Source organism: Plectropomus leopardus, chromosome 1 (assembly GCF_008729295.1).
Source record: "Plectropomus leopardus isolate mb chromosome 1, YSFRI_Pleo_2.0, whole genome shotgun sequence".
Classification (NCBI taxonomy): domain Eukaryota; kingdom Metazoa; phylum Chordata; class Actinopteri; order Perciformes; family Serranidae; genus Plectropomus; species Plectropomus leopardus.
Window position 1 is genome coordinate 14,616,044 of NC_056463.1, and position 25,140 is coordinate 14,641,183.

Sequence of the window (25,140 nt, forward strand, 5' to 3'; positions counted from 1 at the left end):
ACCTAATTTATACATTTATTTGGCTTGTACAAATGTATGATTCTGCATGCAACACCGAAAAAACGTATCCTTATCCTATTTATTTATTCTTGACCCTCCGGTTACAGTTGAAGCCCTCATTACTCATTGTGCACTTACTAAAGTGCAAGCGGACACCAGTAATAGCAAAAAAAGAAGAAGAAAGAAACATGCACACACACATACGACCCTCATCATGTCCTAGCTACACTGGGGATTTGGGAAAATGTGTGCAGTGAAGCCTCAGGTCTTAACAGGACATGAAAGGGCCTGTACCAACAGGATGCCACTGCAGGAGACTGCCCTCACATTTGATGTGGTAATCCTGTCATGGAGACACCAAAGCTGGTTAGGTTTAACACATGCTGGTGTGGCTGTGATTCATGATGGCCTGAAGCAGCCTGGCACTGACAACAAAATATGGATCAGAGCAGAATGTGTTCGGTTATTATACTTGAACTTTAAAATTTAACCACAGTAATGTGACATTTATATGGTCCATTCTGACAGCCAAATGTCTCCAAACAGGAATATTTCAGATTGACTGGAGGCAGGAAGGATATACATATATAAACATAAAAGTAAATAAATCAGTTTATGATTCATTTGGGGATTGATGCCTATGACAGTATAATGCAGTGTGTTCCATGTGTATAATATAATGTGCAGTCCACATAAACAGTGTCAGGAGTTCAGTATCAGCACAATCTATTCTACTGCACAACTAGAACAGTAAACAAACACTTGTTCATAAATAAATGCAGACACAGATCCAAACAAACACAAGCACACACACACTGCACTGAGTGTGTATTGTGTAGACAAAAAAACTAACCATGAGTCTTTACATGAGCGCCCAGGGGCAGTTAGTCTGACTCCAGCTAGAATAGTTGCTGCTTTCACCGCATCTGTGCTGCTGCTGCAGCTGCAGGATTAGATGCAGCTGAACCTTCAGTGTCTCTGCTCGTCTCACTGACAGCCCAGAGTTCACTGCTGAACAGCTTTACACAAACCTCTAAATAACTGATAACATCAAGTTCAGGTTCATTGGTAGAAGAGATCGAGAACAGTGATACAAATTTTCTCTCAGTTGGAGACAATGTACCTGTTTATTTTCCAGTTTAAAATGTATACTCAGTTTATTGGGTACACCAAGCCAAAATTGATGCCCTCTAATACAACAGCCCTGCTATGAATAATAAAGGTTTTAATGTTCAGATTTTGGTTAAACTGTTCTAGAGAGGCTGCAGTTTGTGGTGCTTGTAGAACTGTATTTTATCATACTGACAGGTGTTTCTATTATTTTGTCCAGCCCAATTTTATGAATAAGGGTAGGCTAAACACCTCTATAAAACAGTTGCAACAAACTGATGACTAACCTTCATGCTTGCTGTGTTCCTTGCAGGACTGTTGTATTAGCTTGCATTAGTTATCAGGTGTACCTAATCAACCGGCAACTGAGAGTGAAGACACAGCCACACGTGCTTGAAGCAATTGTTAAATTCAACATGAAAGCTGTCATGAGTTATTTTCCAGACACTGTCACCCTCTACAGTGGTGAGAGATAAATGAGATAATGTTAAAATTACAACAAAGACAGCAGATCATACACAGTCACATTTGTGACATTGTGTCTTCAGCTGCCGTTGAGTGAACTATTATTTTACACAATCCTTTGTCTGGGCATCTCACAAACTTTACTAATCACAGTTATAAGTATTTGCAGATACTTTCTATGTTATAACTACCTGGTCGTCTTGTTTGGTCCTTTCCATTTATATACAGAACCAGTGTGTGATTTCAGACAGCATGCTGGCATCACAGATGCAAAAGAGGTGTGACGGTTGTGATGTTTAGCACAACAGCATCAGCCTCTAGTGTAACACATAACACATGCATCAGCAGTGTTTTCTAAGCATTAATTATGGCACAACATGGTAATAACAGTCATTTATTGTCTGTTATATGACAGCTTATTTTGTCCTCTACGCAGAAAGGACAGAGCTCCCAGACCTAATTTGGTGGGTCTTTCACCAGCAGGTTGGTTCAGTTCAGTACTCATTTTTTTGCGTTTCCATTGTAAAAAGTTTTGTTCGGTACCTTTGGAACAGTCCCCATTTTTCGTCACCCCCCTCCTTGAACTACCTAGCATGCAAAGTACTAAAAAGTGGAGCTAAAAGTGCTCCAGTCCATTGACTAGTTAGTAGAGAATCAACACAATGGGCTGAGCTGTGGCTGGTTTAACCACTGTTCATACCATGACAAGTTTTTTATACATTAGTAAACTATAACAAACTGAAAGGATGTTTCGCAGCCTATAGCAACCGTGCCAGACTGAGAATTTTTTTTTCTAATTCACTGGGACGACTGCCGGCAACTTTTAAGGTGGAACGTTTACTTGTAATGTTACTCAATTTATGAGATGACAACATGAATCAATCGCCATACCTTAAATTTCAACGTGACAACATTTCATTTGTTTTTTATTGTCTCTCTTGGATGACAAACACTTTTAAGCATTTAAAAAACTTATAGTAATTGCAACTGGATTATGTGAACTGCATATATTCCAATCACCTCTTGGAGAAAAAAACTTTGCTGAACATTGTTGTCGTGTGCGCCAGCAGCACCAAACCCCTGTTGCCTAACAAGGAGTCAATGCGATTTAACACACTATGATTTATAAATATCCCATTGAAAGAAACTCTCACTCCAGCCTGCTCTTTTTTGTTCAGAAAATGTTGTGCTGTGCTGCCCCGTTCTGTGGGTGATAAACGGGGTGCAGACTTCGCTCTGTATCACTGGTGAATGAGGAAAAACAGCATGTGCTGCCAGACGGAGCAGTGAATTACAACAACCTCGCCAACCCACACATCATACGTTTAATACATAATAGCCAAACAGTATCAGTGTGATAGTCCCACTTTGAACAGGCAGTGTTAAGAGGGGATTTTGTGAAGAATTCTATACAGAATAGGCATAGAGCGAGCTTTAAACACTGCTTACATCTCTGTTAACAACAGTGATTCTCTTCCCAAGAACACACAGGACATTAACCGAACCTATCTTGATTGATTTCACAAAAAGTGATCCACTTTGACTCCCTGTGTGCTATCTGTATAATAGATTTGATGCTAAAAGGCCTACAGTCCCCTGGGCGAACATTCCTGTGCATGCATTCACCTTTCAAGTCTGAACTTATGCTACACTTACACACCATATGTGCACTGAGAGGGCTGTTGGTCACTGTAATTATTCCTCCTTATTGGCTGTATGTGTGGTTGCACTATAAAGGCATCTCTGCACAGGGAGCAAGAGGAGAGATGATAACAACGGACTTTATTAAAACAGCGCATACATACAAATCTATGCTTTAACCATGTGTTTGAACGTTTAATGCAAAAATCTGGGATTCATCAGTATTTCTTTCCATGAATGTGTGCATTCTCTGCAAACTCTCAGGGTGTTAAGATGGCATATCTAGCCTCGCTTGAAGATATTGCAGCCCATTCAAGGAGAGAGCACATCTTTAGACACCACCATAATGTTTCTGAAGAGTGACGAATGGTCTATGGACTCTTTCCAATACCAGGACACTCACAGACGTTCATTGACGGCTTGAGAATGGTGTGTCAGGGCCTTAAAATCTGAATTAAAACAACTTCCTCTGGGGTACCTGCAGGCTCAGTGGATAGAGCAGGCGCCCCGAGTGTGTAGGCTGTGTCCTCGCTGCAGCGTCCATGTGTTCAATTCCCGCCTTGGCCCTTTGCTGCATGTCACACCCTCTTTCTCTCCCTTTCACACTTGTGCTGTCGTATCAATTAAAGGCAAAAAGGCTATAAAAATATCTTTAAAAAAACAAAAAAAAACTCCCCATGATACATGTCGAAATGGGCAGCAATCTGATAGCAAATAGCAGGTGCAGGCCTGTACATTTAAAATGACTTATTCACTAACATGCACATGGTGGCAAGAACCAAATTGACCAGTCAAAGCTGAAGTAATGCTGGACGGTATGACCTAAAATTTTTATTAAATTTTAAAGATTCTGGTGGTTTTACAGTATATCAAGGTGCACATCCCTCTATCCTTGGACCCTCACAGTGGATAAGGAAAAATTCCCCCTAAAACCCCCCTTGGCAGGAATCTCAACTGTAACCTTTCCCATCAAAAACAAAAGCCAGATGTTAGAGGGTGTTATTGTTCTTTTTCTTTTGTCCTTACACTCAGGATGTTTTGAATTAAAAATTACATTAATTCAGAACTTATAATGTGAATCTTGTGTTTAATTATAAACAGTAAATGCCTAATCTTGTGATACATAAAAAACTCACCTGAAAACCTGCAGTTTAATAGCCATTTTTAATAGCCATTTTAAAAAAAAAGAAAGAAAAAGAAAAAGAAAAGAGACAAAAAAGAAACAAAAAACATGATTGCAGTTTTACCATTTTAATCTATCCCCTTCTCACCTTTGTGTGTTGCCTGAATCAAATATGTTATTCAAACAAAGCTTTATCTAAGCCTGCTTCCTCCTGGGTTTGCTGAGTCTTGGAAGTGGTGTCAAGTGTTTGTTGATCCATCAGAGCATGTAGGGCAACCTCCAGCAATGCATGTTAATGTAGGTCCAGTAATTTTAATTAGGACTTTCATGGGTCATATCCACCTGCTTCAGTTCCAAATAACAGCCATATCGTTGACTCCAGATAAACTTAGACAAGGTGAGCTAACCTTATTAAATAGCAGACAGAACTCCCTTCATTTACCCTCACTGTAATTTGTTTAACCTCTAAGTTTTTTTCTTTGCACATCACAACTCCTGTCTTATATTGATGCTAACAAATACGAGTATATGCAGACGCTCTCTATGTTCAAACTACCTGCTTGTCACTGTGAAGTGTATGTGGGAGTGGAGCTGTAGCTCACTGACGCAAGGTTTTAACACTGTGATTGGTCCCCCACTTACGTCTCTGTTAACAACAATGATTCTCTGCCCAAGAACACACATGGGCCATTAACAAAGCCTATATTAATTGATTTCACAAAAAACAATGCGATGCAGTATGACTCACTGTGTTGTGAAGAAAGCATTAATTGAAACCAAAGCACGCACCAACAGCTTGTCATTTCTGTCAAATGACTCATATGACACCCAATTTCCTGAAGAATGAGTAATTATAGAAAAGAAACACAACAATTTTTAAACACAGGCAGATTTGGAACAGCAGATGTCAAGGCAGCCAAAGTTTTCAAACATTTTGTTAAAACAAATATATAAATAAATTATATATATATATATATACTTCCCTCCACAGTCTATGGCCCTAATAGATAAATCCCAGTGCCCCCTGATCTGAGTTGAGACAGTCGAAAAGCCACACGAGCCTTTTGCAAAATGATCTCAATGTGTGTTCAGGCTCATGTTGATTTGAAAGCCCAGTACGTGGTTTAAATACTAACAATAGAATTAAAATCAATACAGATTTTCAGAGGAAGCCAGAGTCGGAAGGCCAACAGGAAGATAATGTGTTTCCTCCTTCTAGACGCAGCAAGAGGCTGCAGCTTTTTTAGCTCCAGCTGCGATCTACCAATACTCTACAACCCAAAATACGTCAACACAATAACACAACAGTTATCATGACAGTGAGGAATGGAGTCAGTATGATCGTTTTGTGAATGTTTTAAGGTTAAAACAATACACTGTCTGATTTCTTCTCACTGGTTCGAAGTGGGCCAGGGCTCAGTTAAAAAGGTGATGTCATTTACTTCTGCCAATCAGAACTGAGAAAAATTTGAATTTAAATGTGATGTCAGTTTTGTTTTTCTTTTTATCAAGTTCTCTATTATTAGCGTATGATCAATAATTATGCTCAAGCTGCCCCACAGCTGTTAATCAAATCCTATCAACCCGCATCCACATAGTTCTACAAAGCAACCTTTTTTTGTTTTTCCCCAAATTATATTTGATTGTTTCTTATTTGCCATAAATATATAACTCTTTATAGAGTTTCTTTAAATCTTTCAAAGACAAGATTTACAACTAACTTCAAGCTTATAGACAATTTTAAATAATTACTGCTAACTTAACTAAAAATAAATACATGAGGCATACTAAATTAAATGTAGCAATCTCAAAGACAGAGCAGGATGTTAGATTATTTTCTGATTATGATATTGCCAGTAAGAACATTTACTTGAATTCTTTCTGCAAAGACTGCTGATAATTAGAGAAGATGATGTTTGGATTTCATGGCCATCATTGGTGAATGGCTATGGTGAGACATGAGGTGAAGGCCACCTTATTCTGAAAGAAATGACCCCTGCCTGTAATTGCACATGAACAAAAGCTTTGTGAGGGTTCAATAGCATATTGAGTGTGGGATTTAAATGAAAAACTACTCTGTGGGAGCTGAACTGCGTGGCTGTTCGGTAGAACATTTAAAAGGTTATAAAAACTATCTTTAGTCTGCAACTGAGGGTTATTTTTTCGGCAAGGACTATTTCCTTCTTTGCATTCTGTTGTCTTTTTAAAAGACTGGGGACTCCTGGATGTTTGCATCTTAGCAATAATATGGTTTTATCTGCGGGGATATAATATTTCTAACTGTGGAATCACTGATATTCAGAGCTGATGGCTGGGATGAGGGAGATGCTTTGGTCCTAACCACAGCGCTCAGAGGCAGAATTTTCTAACTAGCTCATGCCATGACAAGTACAAGGCAGAAGCGAGGACTAAGGTATGAGCACAGAGAGGTATCTAAGTGCTCAGGAGTCGGCAACTCTCTGGCCATTACACTAAGAATATTAAATATATTTTGCAGTTAGACTTTGAGAGGTGAAGAGGATGGAGAGGAGAGGAGAGCTCTACTGCTGTAGTGTCATAGCAGGACCAAGATCTCCAGTACTGACCCTTTCATTTCACATAGACAAGAGCAGTTTCTACAACCAGGTGTCAGGTTTTGTGGAGGAATGGCTGACATGGGAAATAACAAGGTCTGGTCAGTTTGAGTCCTTTTAGGAGGCAGAGCTTCTAGCAGTTTAAGGCAGCATCAGAGGAGCAGTTTGCAGGAACTTACACATGAGGTCTCTTTCAGCTGACAACTATGAATCCAGCAACTCCCCAGAGTGATCTGGCTCTAAAGAAAGTATTACAAACCACTATTTTTACTGATGCAGACACGAGGATTTAGATGCAAATTTGTTTTCATTGAATGCATAAATATGTTTCAGGGGCTGTGAAGGTGGTGGTCATTTGCATAGCAAAAGTGTTCGACTGTTAATTACTTCAACTCTCACAACAGGTGAACTGTTTAATGCAATATTTTATGATCATGTCTACAGCTAATTATGTAATTAGTGGAGGTTTTGTAACCATAATGTTATGTCCCACACATCTGTTAGTTTCAACAACAAGCAGTAGGTATAGTTAGTATGCATTTCACAACTTGTCCCCATGACAACTGCTTTACCCAATAACCTTCATGGTTTTTACAGCACTGTGTGTGTGTGTGTGTGTGTGTGTGTGTGTGTGTGTGTGTTTGTATGCACTTGTTATCCCTGTAATTATATTTGCAATAAAGTAATAACAGGATTTTCTCATATTACACCGTATTTACTGTAGTATCTGTCAACAGCATCCTACAGTTTAGACATAGATCTTCAAACATGCAGCCTCAGAAATGAGAACCAAAATATCGAATCATCGCTAAATGCCTTTAGCAGCCTGTTTTTACAAACAAAAAAACACAAAAAATATTGGAATTTTCCTCCCAAGACAAAAATGACCTCACACCCTTCTTTATACCAACCACTTTACAGATCAAGGACAATAAATAGTATTTCAAATTTGCACTATGTCACCGGCCTGTGTCTGATTCAAAGGTTAGATTTTATGAGCTGTAATCAGGCTCAAGTACAAGTAAGATCAGACCAAAAAGAGAAAGAAAGCAGCAAGTGTGGAAGTACTTGGAGAAACTAACAAGAGGGTAACTGCCTGTTGGACCTTTAAAGGAAAAAGTGCTTTTTTAAATAACCAACTGCTTCTGTCAGTCTGGTGATCATTTCTCATGCAGCAGAGCAGGTGCTCCGTCCTGCTCAGGCTCAACAGACAGACACTGAGCAGTGGTGGACTGCTCGCTTTGCAGAGCTCCATCAGTTTCACACCAAATATCAATGAATACGCGTGTATGCAGCACCCATGAACTATTGAGAGGCTTCTGATTTCAAGTGTTCCTTTTCATCTTTGCTATATTTTCAATTTCAATGCTGAATACATTGTGAACCACCACAGAGGAATGTTAATATTGTGAAATTGCAGCCCACTGAAAGATGGCTTTCTTCAATTATGCCAACATATGGAAAGTTTAAAAAGATACGGTTATTATTGATTAAAAGTTCATCCCAGTATCTTAACCTGAAGATAGTTTTTATCAGAAAAAAAGAACTTTGACAACACATTTTTTCTGCCAGCTCCTAAAATGTTTTTCCTTCCCTTGGGCTGAAATCTTCTTGATTTTTTTCCAATAAAGTTTGACCTGATTTGAGAGTTTTCTTACAACAAATATGAGCGACAGACCACTCATTTTGAATCTTAAGTTCATAGCCTGTAAAGATCGCTTGAGCTTGATACTTCACATTAAAAATAAAAAATAATTTAAATTTTTCCAGCGATTTCCCTTTTTTTTTTTTTGTAAATCGTATCAAGTTATTTTTTTACAGATACAGATACACAGCATTTACACGCTTTAAAAAAAACATTCTGACCATATATGTTTTTTCCAGCGATGTCTTTGAGTTGTCTGCTTCAGGTTCCACTTAGTTTGTAAAACAAAAACCACCTGCGCCCATTATTGCACCTGTCCCTTTCGAAGTCTTTGCACAGGCTGAAAGGATGTTGCTGCTGAGAGACTCAGAATCTGTAAATTATTTATATTTCAGGCAGAAAAACAAAGTTGGAGAACAGAAGGGTTGACACTGAGGTAACGACTCGATTAGGTTTCAGGATGGAAACCAGGCAAATGAAACACAGAGCATCATTTCTAGCACCTCAGTACCAACACTCCCCTTTTAATGAATTTCACTCACACAACAACCCTGTCTCCTAGACATTACATTTCTATATTGCTCAACTGTTTTCATAATTATGTCGTAGTGACAATGTTATTGCTTCCTAGATTATGTTCAAAGACACCCTTTCCTTTTGTTAATGAAACACTTTTATGCACTGAGCTGGATGTGCAGAGAGTTGGTGGGGTGTCGGGGTGTATCGTGGACAAACAAGCAAAGTGCGGGACTGTGTTTCTGTGCTTTTGGCAATTTGGATTTTGGTTTAAAGTAAATAACAAAGGTAATAATAAAAAATAATCCCGCATTCACTATGAGTGAATGCTGTATTGCAAGATTGCCTGTTTTTGCAGAATACATACAATGTCCACATTTTTTAGATTTGCCAACATTTCCTCATTATGTTAACAGAAAACGTAACGAACACACACACACACACCAACCCTTTCCTTTTAGGGTCATATATAGCCCCTTCTTAACGCCACAAAAAACCCACTAACATTCACTAACATCTGGTCTTTGTCTTCAGTGGGAAAGGTTATAATTGGCGTTCACTCGCAGGACAAATGACTGCAGTATTCATGGGGATTTATCAATTTATCGGCCTCAGCTCCAAATGACAGTGATTTCAATATGACATCTTAGAGGATGCACAATTTTTCATCCCTTTTCGTGTATGATGCAATGATGCACTGCCACAAAATGCCATCTGTCTCCATCCAAGCAGCACTATCACTTCCCAATTTGAAACAAGACTGAATAAAAAACAGGTTTTTAAGAAAGAAGTAACCTTTGTAACATACTCAATGACATCCATGCTGCTTTCTACTGTTTACTAGCCAGCTCTCCATTTCCCTAGGAACGCCGATCAGACCTGCAGCCAATTTTTCCCAGTGGCCACTAACGGTATTGCAGTAAAAAAAAAAAACCTGCCATCCAAAGAGCAATCTCACCATAGACCATCATTATAAAACAGACATCTGTAGGACAGGACATCTCGAACTGCAAATAAGGTCAGTTATAACTCTTTTCATTATAACTTTTTGATCCACAGAGGTTTTATATTTGTAAATCACCGCAATATAGTCTATGAGCCAATTTTTTTATGATTTTTTTGTTATGCTCAAGGCAAGCAACTCCATTTAAATGAACAGTGTACCATCATGTCATAAGATATCTAAGTATTATAATAAATATTAGAATAAATGCATGCTGATGCTGTGCATGTACATGATATGGAGTCTATTGCCTATTTTTTTGCAGTTTTTCCTGCAGTTAAAAAAATTGATACATGTGGCATTTTTTGGAGAAGGTTTGTATGTATCTTTAAAGGGTAAGCCCACTGTTGATACACAAGACCTGTATATTTATATCTTATATCTCGTAAATACACAAACTATTGTTGTCTCCAACGGAATGAATATGTTAAATATGTTCATGTAATGCTTGAGGCATTACATAAACAGGTTGTTTCTCATTACTTGTGCATAGAGAACGCTAAACCTAAATAATAAATACTTTTTGTCTTTGATAAAGCATGCTTACTTTTGTATTGGACACAACTGAACTCGTTTTAGCAAAAAGCAATAAAATTGGACCTTAAACGATAAGGGTACTGAGCAGTTTTAGTACAGCACATTCGTGCTAAGCAAACTGTGACCTGACTAATGTAAGCACAGATGGAAGTTTCATACACAGCTGGTTTTGTGTCCCATCCCAAGGGTAAACACACCGTTTGGGGGAAAAGGCTTTACAAACAGATGCTTCTCTGTATGTAAAGTTACTAAAGCAACTTTATAACGAAGCTGGTCACAGATTAGATAATACAAGAAGCATCAAAATTAATGCATGCATTAACACCTGGACTCAGGCAGGAATAAATAAATAAAACTGGTGTAATTATTCAGCAGTCTTCAGCGTATGACACTGGAATATGTCCAACCTTACACACTAATACTGAGCCTCATAGCCTTAAATATAAAAATATTCTGTTTCACACTTCTATAATTTATGGAAAAAATGTGTTTAAATCCCTTGCATATGGGTGTTAATTTGATTTTTGTATTGAACTCTTGAGTCAGGAGACTTTAAACGTCAAAAATGTAAATGTGTGCATGTGTTAGGCCATAAATTGCCTGGCGAAATGTCCAGTCGTGCTGGAACAGACTCAAACACCTTCATCCCTACAACAGTAATAAGCTGGAAAGGAAACTGATGAATAATTTAGAGTGGGGATGGCATCAGTATTGATTGACCCTGGGCTAGTTACAGGCACAAAAACAACAGAATTGAGGGTAATTTGTTCCCCTCTTTCTCCTTTACTTTCATGTCGCCCAAACACCTCACAAACACACTGAATGCGACTAAAATCCTCTGTAACTTCTCAAACAAATGCACACAAGTGAGACAAAAAGATACATATAGTGCTGAATATGCGTCAATACTGATATGACAGAATAAGTAAGCGTCGTTTCACAAACTTCATGGACCAAAGCAAAAACAACACATAAATAGAGGAGATGCTATTGAATTTCTGGAAAGAGTGGCTGTATTGACCAGTCTTAACAAGAAGTTTAGAGTTATGTAATTGTGATAATTATGCAAGGATAGACTGCAGGATCTTTACAAGTCCTCCAGTTTCTAGGTCACATGGACAACAGGAACTACTTAATGGTACGGTGGATTGAACCAGCCTCTCTGCACTGAGGGATTTAAACTATAAAAGCATGTCTATATGTACAGTATAAAGCCTGGTTAAGAGGTTTTCAACAGAGTAGGAAAACCTCCAAAGGCAAGCAACACAAAAGTGGTCACTTTCTCGTTATGCTCATAGCAATTGGGTTAGCTTACCTCCAACACAATGGCCCTGCATTTTGTGATTCAGTGCTTTGAATTATGCACTTAATAGGATTTCCTTGGACACACTATGGTTTTATTTCAGCTTGCCCGCCTACCCACATAGATGAGTTTAGCTCAAAAGGCTCAGCTGTGTTGAAGCTAGGTAAACACCTTCTACCTTTAGGCAGATGTGCTAACCACACTATGTCATGGGAAACAGTGGCGGCCTAAACAGCCCGCTGATGAGCAGTGAGGCAAGAGCTGAGACAGATTCCAGTACATGCTGTGGCTTTCTGGCAGCGTCTACTGACAAGCTGCTCGGGGGCTAAAGCAGCCAGGTTTGGTGGACCAGTTTGGCTCAAATTGAGCTTGAGATGGGAAAGGACTCTCATTTACACTGAAACTGAAGATAATGCAGAACAATCGCTACAATGAAATGTGGGGCATTGTATGTTTCTGAAAGTCAGGAATATGTTACATTTGTATGTTTCATATGTATGACAATATTCAGGTTACATGCATGCTGAGTTTCTCACAAGGACTTTTGGGCATAGCTTCCATGATGTCACCCATAGGATCGTGGACTCATTACTGCCATTGGGTTTTTAGCCACCAGAAGTGACCATATTTCAGTAAAAGGGTGGCGCTGTGGAGGAGCGAGGGATGGATCTGACTGAGGAGCTTAAGACACAGGCAGCCTGTCAATCAAAGTGGCTTTAAGTTTTAATAAAATCGAACAGGTGATTTTTAGGCTAATTTTTACTTAATTTAAAAAGGACTATAATCATACTGTGCATACAACATCTCTTATTTAGATTTTACCCATTTATATTGTTAAATTATGTTGTATATTTTTAACTTGTAAATGTTGAACCATATTGTGTGCCTTTTTGTTTGATGTCTTAACCATTGTACATGCTGTTATTTTTAGGATGCCTTTTAACATCAGGCGAGGACTACTGACGAAAATTTGCTCTCCAGCTAACTCAGGGGCATTTACATTTGTTTGAATGTGGATCACCATAGACTGTCCCTTTTTTTAATAAATGATGAAAATAAAATAAAATTAATTACATAAAAATGGGGGTTGAGTAATGTGATGTCAAGACTTTGTGCTAAAGGTGTGGGTAAAGTCTGGTACTTGCAGGTTCATGCTTTCTTTGAGAGCACTGTCTGTGAATAATGGCACCTGAGTTGATTCAACCTGTTTGTTGGTGATTTTACAAAGAACATTTTTACTCACTGCTCTATGACAGAGCCGAGTGATTGGTTAATTAATCCAGGCTAACAAACTGAAAATACTACAGCAGTGCACACAGCATCCAGATGCATACTGGCAACACTGTTGGTATTTACTGTATATACAGCAGGGTGTTGATTAACCAGTCTTCTGCATGCAGCATACAAGGGAAAGATGTGTGATGTTTTGCTGTTCACAATACAGTACTGTGGTGCTCCAAAAATAAATTCTATAATGGCATGACTCCAGCACCTCTCCCTCTGTTTCCAGGTTTATTGTTCATCATTAAAGTTATGTGTAAACACAAAATCAGCACTATCCTGCACTTTCAGTTCCAAGCACAGTGTGGAGAAGGCAGCTAACAATGACCATAAAGCAACTTGTGTGTTTGTCATGTCTATGTAGTGTTGATTATGGTAAACTATCTTGCACATGGAGATGAGCACTACAATTTCAGTTTGGTTGTCTCAGCCAGGTTTTGGAAATGTGAAAATCCACATGTATGAGATGTCGAGTGTGAAACGCTTTCACTGGCGCTCATTATGTTTGAGCAAGTGAGCCAGGAAATCATATAGGGAGTCTTTGTGCCATCTCAGTGAGAACTTTTCAAACATTTTGTCTGTATGATATCATGCAGCGCTCTTGTTGTGGAAGATCTGTAAAGACAAGCTCCACCAAGACTAAGCTGCAAAAGCTTAGAGGAGCTTGCTAAAAAACAGGCAAAGGCACAGGAAACTACCAAACAACAAAACATCACCATGGTTTTGTAATTTATCATCATCCCTGCAGCACGAACCATACTGTGCACATCTTGCAGACAGCTGTCGACCACAATAGGTGTCTAGCCCTCTATTTTTCTTTTTCAGCAGAAACAGCCACACTGACACGGAGTACTGTGAATTGTTTTTCTCTAGAAGCTACATTTTTACTCAATTATGTGTTTTTGTAAGAAATTGGTGAATCAAAATCCGAACAACCATGATCATTTTATTGCTTAACACACTGTCTGCGATGCCTCAGTTGGTGCGTGCACTTCTAACTTAGCAAAGCATGAAAGTACATAAAATAAGACCATTTAATGTGAAGGGTAAAAACATATAAATGAGTGAACTACCCCAAATTAACGGTGAGGAAGTAAAGCAGATGAAGGGGTGGCATGGATGAAATGATAAGTAAAGTGATGGAGCTGCCTGGCTTTAAACAGTGAGGGGTTAGAGGGTGGCCACATTGATCTGTTGTGTCTGTCCACGTACATTAATCCTAATTCAGACAGGTCTCCGTTGAGCGAGCACGGCTGATTACACATCAGTCTCTGTCAGATTTCCATCTCTTTTGACAGACAGAATCACCTCTGGACAGACGGATTCATCGCCCTCTATTAAGCCATGGAGGTGAAAACTGAGACAACCCACTTCACACCTTCCCATCATTTTAAACTCATTAATAGGTATCAAATGAAAATTTAAAATAGCCCAGCAATGTGCTGGAATGACTGTGGGTTTCCCAGCTCAATTTTTAATTTAATTTACACTGAGTAGACAGCATGTTTTTCTCCATTCTCTGGCCACCAAAATCAGCTAACAGACAGAAAACATCTGTCCAATTTGTTACAGTGTGGTTGTGTTGTTGGAGCTGCGGCACAACATCAAACCGTGGCTCACAATTTTCTCAAGCCAAAAACCATAAGTTCATGTCCCTAATAGGGATGTCAATTTCGGTTATTTTGCTTTCAATAGGTTGACACCCATTAACCGCTACCTAACACATTCATTTTTTTAAAAAGTAAAATACAAAACAGCTATAGTCCAGCACTTAATTGCCTCAGTGAACTCTAGCACAGCATTTAAAAGCATTTCCTATTTAGATGTTAATATATTGTCTTGACTTTTATGTTATTTTCTGTTGGCTTTGCTGACTGAAAGTCAGCCAGCCATGTTAACATGTGGAGATGTGCTCACCACCTGCACTGCAACCCGATTAACGATTAACTGTTGAAATCCCTAGTCTCTATCCAACACATTCTAATTTGCAACTCATCAGATACTGATGACTGGTCAGGAGCATTACTTCACAAAATGTGACTTGCTATGTACCCCTCCAGCATTAGTTTTAGATGCTCAGGGATAGCATATTATTTTACGCTCCTTACATGCATTGTGTCTTTTAAAGTTACATTTATTTTCTCAGGAAATGTGTGGTTTTAGCTTGTTAAATGCATAGTCTCTTTTCATAATACACTTAGAATGTAGGTTGGAAAAAAACAGGTTTTTTTTAGGTTTAGAAGAAGTGACAACATGGTTGGGTTTTGAGAAGAATGTCATGATTTGGCGGAAAATAAGCATTTTTTTTATTAATATAATGTAATGTCCCGTGACATATGTCACTAGCATAGTATGCTGCATATACTAGCAAACTACATAAGATAACTCCACTGACTTTTGGTTTCATACAGGACACGAACAGCGGGCACCTGGGTGAAGGTCCGAGGCTTGTTTTAAGCATCCACTTCCCTTCTGCCTGCCCTGTGCATAATATAATGACTTTCTTGCACTTTATACAACGGTAGGCGCCCAGTGCATCAAAAAATGTTACAGGAGTCCATGCTAATTAAGGACTCCTCGGTGTGTCGATTTATGACACTAAAGGCCACTGACCATTATTTGACAAGTTGGGAGTGAGACCAGGTTTCCCTATCTAAAACTATTTTGAACATCTTGATCTATAATGACCACAGCAGCATTTCCCACACATTCATGTGTTTGTGGTGCAGCATCATAACATCAGCATCCACAGCCACATTTAGATTTTCTAGTTTTGGAGATGCGACTTAACTATTCATTAATTTATATAGTCTAGTGTTGTCTATCGTTTTACCAATATACCTTAAAAGAAACGGGCTGCATTCCTATGGAAACAGTACACACCTGTTTCCTTTCACTTGCCTCACTTGCCTGAGCTGCAGCTGCTCCTCCGATCCATCGATCTAATCTGATCAGCTCTTATTAATCCTACCAGAAACTGACTTAAAGGAAGTCTTGAATGTGACAATTAAACTGTATTTTCCTCAATTATTTGGCCCGCAACTCCCACTTAATAAACTGCTGTGAAGTTTTGCTTGTGCTACGTTTAAAAACAGTATTAAAAAAGTATTTAACTTTAGAGTGAACTTCTGACACCACAAAGTATATACTCGTTTTTTTCCACCAGATCTTTGTCAGCACTATGTAATACAGAGATTAGAAATCCCAACAGCACTCACACCCTGTGGTTGTTACTGCTGCTAAAACATTAGCTCAGCATGCCCAGTATAATGAATTAGCATGCCAGTGTGATTAACTGGTGCTAACACTTGTTCTTTTGTCGCCTGCTGATCTAAAAAGAAGCTGTGGCAAACTTAGAGAGAAACAATGTAGCGAACCAATCTCCAGTACATGCCACAACTTCATTAGAGCTGTAACTGAATTCATTTTATGACATGACTCATGGATTTGGCCAATTTGGCCATGTTACCATCGGTCATAATTGGCTGTTGTGTCTGCAATTGCACTGGGCGGAGTGACTTTTCAATGACTGATTGCTCTGGCAGGAAGAAACTTTCATGTGGGAATTGAGATTTCTACTTCTATTCAGAAGCTGAAGGATGTTCAGCTCTGGGTTTCTTTCCATGCATTCAAATTCACAGTGTGTTTCCCTAAATCTCCATAAAATCCTTTAGTCCTCTCAGTGTAGTGTGGCTACAATAAGTAATGCACACTAAAGTATACATAGGTGGTGCCCATCAACACTGGATTACTGTGATTGATTGAAGAAATAAAACACTGATCATTTATTTTAGACTTTTTCCTTCCTGAGAAAAATGGTCATTGCCAGATCGTTTCCTGGCCCTGGCACTCTGCTGAAACAACGTGAAATGGAGCGTGGAGAAAGGCCTGGCCAGTGCTAATGACTGATTTACTTTCTCTCCAACTGCATCCCCATTCCAACAGCGCTCAACAACAAACAACCCATTAGAGAGGCTCAAAATATTTAGAAATTGGTCAAATAAATCAATAATGGATTTCTCTCAGGACATCCATCACATTTTACCGCAAGCATTTGTGTAATGGAGAAATTGACAGTAATGTCCTGTCAGCACTGTTAGTTTTAAGCTGATGGAGAACAAAGTCATTTCTGTCAGATTTGTGTCATCAGACATCTGCTTATCATTGGCAAAATAAATGAAGAAAATAAATGTTAGGTACCGAGTTCTTCAACCCCCTCAGAATATCAATGTGACTGTCGAACACATGGTGGAGGATGTGCTCCAAAACTATACTGTAAACTGAGCATGTTTATTTATCTCTACAGTGACTTCAATCTGGATCGCTATATCAGTTGAATGATGAATGATGCAAGTGAAAACATGAATCTTTATTATCATCTTCATGGGTACGCCTTAATTTTGTAATTCTCTGTCACCATGAGGAGAAAGATGATGAAGAAATAGTCAGGAATAAATCTGCAGTGTGGAGATATAGTAGATTTTTAAAGAAAATTAGAGTCAATAGACAGAGCACATGCCATATGTAAATGACATTATGAGATGAACGTACCTGCCTGAAAGGGCTTCTCACTCTGCTAACTTCTTGCAGCATCATGGCAACATTAGCTGCTCTGTTTCAACAATGCTGAAAAAATGTGCATGCAGGCTGAAATTTAACTGTACTGTTCTGTTAGGATATGCAGTGACTTTGACCAACAGTGATTAAGAAAAAGTATGAATAATACATGTAAATTCTTAAGCTATAACTAGAGGAAAGCTCATGGGTGATAAAAAAAACAACTGTTTTGTCTGTGAACTTTTACAATTATTATTGAGCCGAATTGTTTTACCTTTTGTTATGTGATCTTGTAAATCTAGCTTTTATGGCTGTTGGGAGAAGTTTGCCCTTGGGGCTTTAAGCCCTGGATTTGGATTTTTTTATTTTTTATGCACGTAACTGGCTACGATTATTAACATTATTTATGTGATGTTTTTTATCTTTTATGGCCAAAATTAAAAAGAAAGGGGTGGAAGCTTCTTCTGTAACAGATTGTGTTACATGGACAGATGATATTGTCATATCGATCACAGACCCCTGAATCAGTCTAAATTGTATCACGGCAGACTTGGTGATATCAGCAGATATCATATCAGTGTTGAAAGAATCAATGTAATATCTTATTATGATGAAACTGGTGATTTACACCCCTACGTCTTATCAATGTAGCATTTTACCTGATAGACTGAGTATCTTATCTTGAGCATCATATTCATCAGCGTCTTCAAATGAACGTGCTTTGTAGAACAAGGCAAAAGCTAGCTTCATGCTTGCTGTAGTGGGAAGTTCACACGCTAAAAAATGCATTTCAGCACCTCCGGTTCCTACATCTCAAAGTCAATGGGTCTTTTGAATTGGGTTTTTGATTAGAAGCCTAAAATAAGGTCTCAGGTTAACACAAGCTGAAGAGACTTTCACCATTTGTTCAACAACATAAATCACTCATGAACTTTGAAGCTTATGTGTTTTCAAAAATGCAGTTGCTAAAAAGTGGCTACAGAACATCATCATGCCGAGCTGCCACATACACAGCTTTAAAGCCTTGCTGCGGTGGCGACGTTAAATCTTGTGACAATGATGTAGTTCATTCATAGCCTAACAGTAGCTTTTTATTTCTGGTGATTACATTTTGGCCTCAAAAATGCTATAAGTGATGTTCTCATTTGACGATTATCTTGCTTAACAAAACATACTATTATCATTTGTTTGCAACAGAGCTTATTTTGCACAGAAATTCAAAATGGAATGAGAAAATCTCATAGGCTTTTTGATGAGGGAACCAGGGCTAAGCTAACTTTCGCGTCAGACTACAGAGTAACATCAACCCTGATGCACTATTTCAACAACAAGGTTACACCATATGGGGACCATAAACGTCGGTACAAACTTTCGTGGCAATACATTCAATAGTTGTGGAGAAATTCCAGTCTATTGGTGGACTATCTGACAGCCAATGCAATTCCACAAGCCTGGCAAGAAAAAAAATGCTACAAAGCCTGAATTGATCCACAATATTGTACAATGGAGCACGGTCAGCCTGTAATGTGATGTTAAGTTTTCAGATTTGGCTGTTGGTTCATAGCTGGTATTAAAAATTTCATCTTTTTAAATTAAACATCACAGCTTCTGTGGGCTGCCATCAGTTTCATGATTTTTTAAACAAGTCTCCACCACAAAACAATACAATATATGCACACAGACAAACAAACAAGCAAAAAAAAACAAAACAGCAACTGAATCTGCGGATGCTTCCTCTGGTCAGTGTTATACAGACAAACAGTGGAAGAGCCCTCTCTGACTCTGAGGGAAGCTTTCCTTTAAATCAGAAGGTCACTCAGTCCCAGTGATGAGTCAGCACTACAGAAAGACAGATTTCTCTGTAAACACTGTAGGGTCATGCCATTAATATACATTACACAGTATCATAGAGTTAATTAGAATTCAATTGTATGGAAGGAAAAGTCCAGTAATCTTACTTAAATTAAGAATCACAGACAAAGCAAATCACACAAGGACAATTATAAATCAAAGCTTATATAAAACTACAGTATATTGTTTAAACCAGTACTTCTGTCTGTATTTACAGTACATTCTACATGCAAAGAAACATTTTACATAAGTCCGCTACAGGACTCTTTATAATAAACCATCCAGCTTTAAATCGTTTAGCGGTGAGTGGTAAAAGGAAAAGGATTAGACGATATGTAACAATTTAATTCAGCTTTGATCTGAGATGCAGATGACCGACTGGGACGTGAGAGAGACATTAGCACAAATCAACTGAAAACAGACCGAGATTGAGCCATGCTGCAAATGGATCGGAGAGCGAGACACTTGAGTAAATATATAAGGGATAATGATGACTGAGAGCTTTACATTCATCATAAAGCTCAATGCTCAATGGTAATCAAAGTCATATTAACTAAACCCTTTGCTCCTTGTTTCTGAGCCTGAAGCCAATCAATTTTTTCAAAAAACTCGCTGATCTCAGACAAATCCCACCACTGAACTGCAACTTCTGACCTTTCCGTCACTCACAGAATGTGTGCACAAGTTGCTCCCAGTCACTGCTTATGTAATTAGCTGCTGCCTTAGCAAACCAGAGACTAATTATATACAGACAGTGAGTGTAACACAATGATTTCATGAACATAAATCCTGCCTTCTGTGTCCAAGGTCTGACTTGGAAATAAAGCAAATAAATGCCATCGCATATGTGTAGTTGTGTATGTAACAAGTAAAATATTGTCCTTAAAAAAACTTGAATTTAATGTTTTTTTAAATACTTTTTCAAGATCTTTTTTTGTAACAAAATTTAAAAATGTTTTTTTGAGAAATCATATATTTTTTTATTCAAGCACTGCAGGTTAAGGATAAAGGCAGGCAGTTTACATATATATGTTCTTGTTCAGAGTTATGTTTTATTCAGGAACATGGTTACATGTTGACTTAGGTTTATCTAAATTTTGCCACCAGGAATAAAGTAAAAAGACATTATTGGTGTAAGTGTTTTTTATATTACTATGTAACAATTTGAGAGCTGTTAGTTTGTTTAACTGTCTGCTTGCACTAACATCCAACTGTAGACTGAAAGCTTCAAATCCACAGCAAAAACATCAACACTTCTGGCACGGGACGAGCTGAGTCGACAGGTTCTGCTTTAATTTATTTAATCATAACAATATTTTATTCAACTTCGCTACACAGTACTTTATTTAACATTATACTTTATTTACCAGTATAACAGTAATTCATTAAACTTTATTATAACAGTAGTTTGTGGACCTTTATTTTATGGCAGCAGCTACTTTATTTGTAGCTGTGGTTCATTTAATAATTTTGTATTTCGTTAGTTTACAATAGATTTCAAAATATCAAGATACAAATCATGTATAGCAATATAGCCTAAATATGTTGATACGTTATTTTAAATCAATTTCGTAAAGCCCTAGCTAAAACATTAATTCTAACATTAAAGTTTCTGACTTTCGTGTCATGATGTCATAAGTTGATGACATCACTATGTTACATTAAGTGCTGTGCAAAACCGTGCAATGAATGGTGAAATTATCAAAAAGCCTTTGGAATCTGCTTTAAAGAAATGAGCATATCTCAAAAAATAAATAATGTACAGAGTTTGAATAAATAAATAATAATAAATATGGAGAGTCAACTTCAATATTTTATCCATTAATATGGGTTATTGAGTTATGAACTCTTAGCTTAGGTTGTACAGAGGATATATGGATATGAAGCATTTGAGGATTCTTGAGAAATAATCAAAAATATCAGTGAAGGCACTGGTGAACCCTTGCAGAATTCAAAAGGTTAAATAATTTATGTTGTACTTAGGTGGTGTTAACTGAATGCTGGCAAATTGTTTGACAGATCATCCGAGTATTGCAAAAGCCCTACATAATAACACTTGCTAACATATTCAGGATGCCATTAAAAATGATTAAAAATAGTCAGAAACCTCGCTCTATAATGAAAATTACCCACTGAAAACATTCATACACAACATCAAGCAAAAACAAGACAGCATACTCTGTTTCTATCTCTGCACAAGGCCACAGCTGGTGCATGAGCTTATCCCAGCATGCAATGGAAAATAGGCAAGAAAGCACTTAGGATTCTTTACTAGGCCATTATAGGGTTAACATACTAACATATGCTGATCACACCTGTGGGCCAATTATTTAAATTCTCTAATCAACCTAAGCTAAAAGTCTTTGAATGGGGGGAAAACCCGAAGGAAACCCAAAGAGAAAATGCAAAATTCAAACAGGAGGAATGATGATTCAAACTAACAACTGTCTTGCTGTAAGGCACTAACAGTGCTTACCAACGAACCAGCATGCTGCAAAGTCTAAATTATTTTAGACAAAATGAGAAACAGAGAAATCATAAATATTGACCTCAGCAGCGTAGACTATCCAGACTATAAACACCCAAGAATAATACAACCAAAGTAAATAAACAGCAATGTCACAAACAGGCAATCAATATCAACTTTGAATAATGTAAAGAGGCTGAGCTCTATAGGCAGGTTGATTAAAACACCACAAGACAGATGACTTGGTGAAAGGAAGAGGAGGAATGGAAGGCTTACACTGTGTTGCATTGTCCTCCACACAACCCTCTGGGAGCAGCAGAGAAATGAAGAAGAAAGAGATTTAATTGGACATTGGAGAAATTGAGAGACTGAGAGAGAGAGAACAGGAGCAAAAGAATGTCTATTAGTTAGTGAGGCAAAAAGTTAAATGATAAATGGTGCAGCTGAAATATTCCATCCACCTGCCTCATCTCACTATGAGATTTAGTACCTTAAACCTTTTTATCCACAATATGTTTCCCACTGTGAAATCAGTTTAAAAGCTGCTGCCATCAAATCTGATCAATGCAAATATCAGGAGCTGCACACAAACAGCAGCATTCGTGGATAATTAGTCTAATAACAGCAGTTATTTCATTCAATGCAATCAGCTCGGCTCACAAAAATATAATCAGTTAAGGTTTACAGATATTTTAAGGATTTACATGCTTCATAAATTTGCACAAGAACATGCCAGTACAGCAGAAGAGTGAGGTGTGATGCAGTGAGTAAGACTCACTTTTATATGAAGTTGGCCTGAGAGTAAGTAAAAATGAATTATTAGAAATAGTGAAACCTGTGGATTTTCTCTAAATGTGCTTTTATCTTTTAGCAATTTTTCTCTATACACTATTTTTGAAGTGAAGTGAAAAAAAGAGGAGGGTTTGGTTTGGGGTTTTTTTTTCTTCTTTTTTTAATCATGCCCTGAACTGAAGAATAACATTTTATTTAAAATTTTAAAGGATCTGGACACACTTTTTTTCATTTACAGAGAGTATAGACTAGTGGTTACCAACTGGTGGGTCGTGGTCCAAAAGTAGGCTGCGGGTCCATTCTGAATGGACTGCAAGTGAATTTGTCAAGTCCCAGTACAGCAACTATTTAATTACCCCGTTTGTGGTATTATTTGGCCTATTAACATGCCATGCCTTTGCAGCGTCACTGGTCTTGAAGCACAAATGTGCACTTCTTTGGGTGCAGTGCTACTTATTTACTAAGGTTTAAGTAACAGAACTTTATTCTTTATTCTTGCATTATGTTTTATTTCATTGTATTCTAAGCCTGTGTGTTGTTGACATTTTGTGAAATGAAACTGAACATGTGAAAATTTAGGTGTGGACCTTGAACTAGTGACTTAGGAGAAATCTGAACTCTGCAGCTGGACAAGTTGGGAATCACTGGTATAGACTACATACAAAGACTGACTGACTGTAGCTTCTAATCTGCTTCTCCGCTCCTGCATATTTCCATTTTAATCCTGTCAAACAACTTGTTCAGCAGAAGATTATCAACTGTGCCTTTTATTTAAAAGGACAATAATGTAGTTAATAAATGGATTTGTCAGTTGGACAGAGGATTATATAAAGAATGGTGTATTAAACGGATTGGTCAAAGGACAAATTGGTGACATGAGAAATATGGTTTAATAATATCCAACCCATGGGTGGACATGTTGTTATTCCACTGAAATGTCTTTCTAAGCACGAATGTTGTACAAAGTACTTTTGTTAAAGGTATACTTTGAGGATTTGTGGGTTAATGGATTTCATGCAAGACACAGTATACACTCAGATTGTGTCTTGTGATTTTTTGTATCCAGTTTGTTCTTATTTTTTTTAGTACCTCTGGATTTTTGGGACTCACCAATGATTTCTTATTTTTGCTCTAATAGAAAATGTTATGAGTGGTTGAGAGTTGTCTTCCCCAGATATGAAAAACTTCTGTTTTAGTCTACACAGTGTTAATTTGTTTTTTTGAAAATCCTACATAGTATACCTTTAAAGTGAAAATCTATAAAAATATTTCAAGGCACAATGGGGTGTTATTATAAGAAGGACTAACAATATATCATACTGTTAGAAGTCAAACTGTATATAACGCCTCTCTTTTTATACCACAGAAGTTTGCTTTAATTATGAGTCTACATTTTGATATTTAAATGTTTGACAATAATGCAGGCTGACGTGGACAAAAGCCATAATTCATTCCTTTGGTAATTTTGATTTATTTTAAACATTATATTTACATAACTATTAAGCCCTTGTGAATACCTAGAGACATTACTGCAGCATACGTTTTGTAGCAAAGGGAAAAGAGATGCACAGTTGTAGACTGCAGAGATTAGAGTTTTGGGTTGTGGGGCCAGACTGATCCAACACCATGTCGACTTAAGGCCCTCTGTGTTGCTATATGCTGGCGGTTGACACAGACAGTCTCCTCCTCATTTTGTTTCAGTGGCATCGGGGTGGTGAAATGGATCTTTTTATCGCCTCAATTAAAGTCTTAGGATGTGTCATCATCCTGAAGTTCGGTGGGTGGATGTTGAATCTGTTTCAGCCTCCTCAAGACTGATTCTGAGAGCAAAGTCTGGGAAAAGACATAAGCCACATTTTTTGTGATTAAGTGTGTTTCGTAATCTTTCCTAATGGCTCTTTTCCTTCAGCAGTGTGCACTCTGAGGAATATATCCTAAATAATATGTCTGAGGAGGTTAGTGGGAAAGCATGTGCTTTCTGAAACCTCTGGCACAGAGAGTGTAGGGAAAGAAAATATTTTAACTCTGTGCACAGCCTGGTGGGAGACACTCAGAACCTGGGGTCGACATGGACTACATGAGCATGGATTTACAATGATTTTTCTTGGAATCATTGAGGGCCTCTATTTTTTTTTATTCTGGACTTTGGACTTGAGCCGAAATAAGCTGGCCTTAAGCTCTGTTTGCCTCCACCAAGTGTATTTCAAAAAATTCTCAACACACTTCTGTATAGAAAATTGGTGGAGCAGTTAAAATACAGAGTGAGAAAGGAGAGC

General features: G+C 37.9%; 1 protein-coding gene across 1 annotated transcript in view; it reads right to left on the reverse strand.

Moving 5' to 3' along the window:
- gpc6a (glypican 6a) overlaps positions 1–25,140 on the reverse strand; it is a 190,949-nt gene that overhangs the window by 21,077 nt on the left and 144,732 nt on the right. The window lies entirely within an intron of this gene.